Source organism: Phascolarctos cinereus, unplaced genomic scaffold, assembly GCF_003287225.1.
Source record: "Phascolarctos cinereus isolate Bilbo 61053 unplaced genomic scaffold, phaCin_HiC Scaffold_9;HRSCAF=440, whole genome shotgun sequence".
Taxonomy (NCBI): Eukaryota; Metazoa; Chordata; class Mammalia; order Diprotodontia; family Phascolarctidae; genus Phascolarctos; species Phascolarctos cinereus.
In genome coordinates, this window is record NW_027556402.1 from 181,354,623 (window position 1) to 181,358,822 (window position 4,200).

At 41.4% G+C, this 4,200-nt stretch overlaps 1 pseudogene; it reads right to left on the minus strand.

The window, feature by feature from the left end:
- Nucleotides 1-269: 269 nt before the first annotated feature.
- LOC110213314 (pyruvate kinase PKM pseudogene) lies at nucleotides 270-1,891 on the minus strand (annotated as a pseudogene).
- Nucleotides 1,892-4,200: the final 2,309 nt, after the last annotated feature.

Genomic DNA, 4,200 nt, shown 5'->3' on the forward strand with positions numbered 1-4,200 from the left:
ATCCCCTATGTCAAAGATGACAGGCAGTACCCCAAGCTAAGCCATAGCTGCTCTATCTTTACACACTGCCAAGAGTGTGCTAAACTGATACTGATGTTTCTAGGTAGGGAAGAAAGTAGAGCTAATACAAAGTTTCTTTAAGAAGAGACTTTAATCTTTTTTTGAGAGGAAGGAGGTTTTTGTTTGTTTGTTTGTTTTAGCAGTCTAAAGCCTGTAATAGCTAGGAATGGACAACACTAATAATAGAGGCAGATCTAATGGATGCAGGCAGGGGTAGGGAAGGGAGGGTGCTGAAGTCTCCCACCAGAAGGTCTTCAAATGCCCTTTTATGGAACTGGCAGCACCCGCATAGTGTGAGTGAAACCTGGACCTGGATGCCAACCATTCAGTACAATGACCACATCATGTTTCTTGAAAAAGTCACAAGCTATGCCAACTTTCACGGCAAAGGTAACCCTGAGGTCCACATCTTCAGCCCAAGAACTCATGAACAGGTTCCCTGCACAGCACAGGAAAGACGCCTTGGTAGAGATCAGTCTGGCGTAGAGCCTGAGGACTACAAGTAACAGCTATCATGGGGACCCAAGGATGGTACCTGGCTATCTGATGAGCAGATCTGCCACTCTCTGTCATAACTATCAAAGCTTGAGGATAACACTTATAAGAAGCCTCTATGGCACCCACTGCTGTGTCTTCTGCAGTATCTGTGCACGTTGAACATTGGAAAAGTGCTTCAAAACATACCACTGCATGTGGCTGCCTCAGCTTCCTGAGTATCAAGCATTGCATCCACACAGCTTCTACTGGATAGTCCCCTTTGGCAGTCTCCTCAGACAGCATGATATAATCAGCTCCATCCAGGACGGCATTGGCTACATCACTGCCTTCAGCCCATGTGGGACGTGGCTTCTTAATCATACTCTTAAGTATTTGTGTGGCATAAATAACAGGTTTCCCAACTCCATTACACCTTCCAATCATCATCTTCTGAGCAAGGAAGACTTTCTGCAGGGATGTCAATACCTAGGTTTCCCCCACCCGCACCCCTTGAGCAACCACGATGCCATCACTGGCTTCTCGGATCTTATCAAATCTTTGGACTCCTTCATGGTTTTCAGTCTTGCTGATGATCTTGATGTTTCTTCCTCTCTCTTCCAGGACCTTTTCTGACTGCATGGACATCATCTGCCTTTTGGATGAAAGATGCGAATACCATATCCACCTCTCACTCTAAGCCAAAGTGCAGGTCTTGGTTAGCCTTCTGAGATACAGCAGGCAAGTCTACAGCTGCCCCAGGAAGATTCACACCCTTCTTGCTGCCCAGTATGCTGACATTCTCCATCTCAGTCATAAGGAAATCCAGATCTTTCTCCTTCACAAGAAGAGAAATGAGCCCATCATCCACAAAGATTTTGCCACCAACATCCACTACCTTGCAAATGCTTTTGTAGTCCACCTCCAGGACATATTCATCACATTTCTCCATACAGGCATCATCCAATGTAACTTTGAGTGTTGCCTTTCTAAATTTAGCTCCATTTCAGCTGTGCCACTGTCCTTGATGAGTCCAGTTTGGCTCTCTTGTCCTTTGGGGTCCAAGGCTATATCAGGCTGGTAATTGATAGGATCAGAAGCATAGCTCTCTGTAGCTGCTCGCACGTTTTTGATAGTCCTGCATGATACCCATGACTTCCAGGAAGAATTTTAGATGAGCTACATTTATTCCAGCTTCAATCATCTCCTTTAACTTGTCCATAGATTGGGAGGCTGGGCTGATGGTGCAGATGACACTAATATCAACATTCTTGTAATAAATCAAACTATAGGACAAAAAGGAAGATAGGGCAAATGAAAAGACAACTGCAGGTTCTCCTTGAAGATGGAAAGGAATTCATCGACTTGTTGATGACGAGTTAGAAGAGTCTTTAGAGGTTCTCTAGAAGGGAGAATATTCTAGGCCTGGAGGGATAGCAAGTGAAAAAGCATAGATAGAATCAGGAGATAGAGTTTCCTGTGTGAGGAACAAGAAGTAGGCAAGTGTAGCTGAAATGTAGTGTAAGAAGTTTGGCAATGCAGGAAGAAATCAGATTGTGAAAGGCTTTAAATGCCAAACAGAGGATTTTGTTTTGCTTTGTTTTTGTTGTTGTTATTGTTGTTTTTTCAAACAGAAGATTTTTTTTATATGATGCTGGAAGTAATAGGGAGCCACGGATTTTCTTGAGAAGGAGCATGGCATGATCAGACCTGTGCTTTTGACAAATCAGTTTGACAACTGAGTGGTCCAATGACAACTCTGTTGCTGTTTTGATCTTTATTAGTGGAAAATCTTTCACAGAATCATAGGATTTTAAAGGTGAAAGGGACCTCTGTAAATATTTAGTACAACCCATGGCTAAAAAATAATTCCCACTGTGACTCATCCAATCAAGTGGAGGATGGACTGGAGTGGGGAGACCAATAAGAAACCACAGTTAGCAATTGTCCAAATGATTTAATGAAGTCCTGAATTAGGATGGTCACTATGTAAGTGGAGAGAAGGGGACACGTACGAGAGATGTTGTGAAGGCAATGAATTAGATATATGGTATAAACGAGAGTGAGGAGTCAATGATGAAACTGAGGTTGCAGGCCTGCATAATTGGGAAAATGGTGGTGCCCTCAACAATAGGGAAGTTTGGAAAAATGGATAGTTGAAGGGTAAAGAGAATGAGTTCTGTATTGTGTTTTTTTGCATCTCTCTCTCTTATTTCCCCTGATAGAATGTAAACTCTTTAGGAGTAAGGACTATTTCTTATTCACATTTAGACAAGCACTCAGTGAATTATTTCATTTAAGTTCTTTGATGCTCATTTCTCTGGTATTCTTATCTCTATCGTGAGAAAAAAACACATTAACTCCTAGAATTCTAGAGTTTAGTAGTATCATCTATCACACCTCCCTTTTATCCCCTAAACTTTACATATGAGGAAACTGAGGTTCATAGTAGGGAAATTACTTTCCCAATGTCACATAACTAGTTAGGTTGTTTGGGGGAGTCTATATAGATTTAGACTAGCCCAATGAAACTAGCCCAGTGAAACTCATACTTGATAATTACATTCCACCAAGAGGCAGTATGGTAGAGTGGATAGTGAGCCTGACTCTGGATGAAGTCAACCTGGGTTCAAGTCCTGACTATGGCAGGTTAGGTTGACTATTGGTTGTCATGCCATTTCCCAAGACTATAAATTGAAGCACAGTTGCCAATCTGCTTTGTTAGAAGGGGTCTCCTCCCAGGTAATTCTCTACAACAAGAAATCATAAGATTTCCCCTGTGAAAAGACAAAAAGAAAATCATAGGGAAATTTCCCCCATGAAAGGGGAAAGTTCTCTCTCCCCTCTACCTCCAAAATAAAGATCCCTTCCACCACCTAGTGCTAGTGAAGTATGCTTGAAAGAGTATGTCCTACCATTTAAACAGAAACATAGGTGTGTGTTCAAGGTGTGCCTAGGCATACCCTAATTTCTCCCCAAAAAATGGTATTTTGTGTCTCGTTTTAAATTTTTTATTTTTGAATAAAGTTTAGTTGCTGATGTTGATAGATTAAGTATAGCTACATTTTAGTTCCTTTGGTTTCATGAATAAAAATAACATTGTTTAATATTGAGCATTCAAAATTAGTTCCCCTTTAAAAATGAAATTCTGCAAGGACACACTTGAAATGTGCCACCCATGATCATACTTATCTTCAGAAAGCTTTTCTACAGACAAAATGATAGTATTTTCCCAGACTTTGATGCTCTTTTATGTTATTTAGATCTTTACTTCATCCTACAATGTTGGGACTTATAATTGCAAAGGAAGGAAGGAAGGAAGGAAGGAAGGAAGGAAGGAAGGAAGGAAGGAAGGAAGGAAGGAAGGAAGGAAGGAAGGAAGGAAGGAAGGAAGAAGAAGGAAGGTAGGAAGGGATGGAGGGAGGAAGAAGAAGGAAGGTATGAAGGGATGGAGGGAGGGAAGAAAAGGAAGGAAGGAGAGAAGGAAGGAAGCAAGGAAGAGAGGAGGGAGGCAGACAGAGGGGGAGAGAAGAAAAAAAAGAAACAAACATTTAAGTGCATACTATGTGCCATACACATGGTATGTGCTAATCACTTTACAACTATATTGATGGTTAACACAGTGGAATTATTCATATCACACAATTCTAACTTGCCTGTGCCATC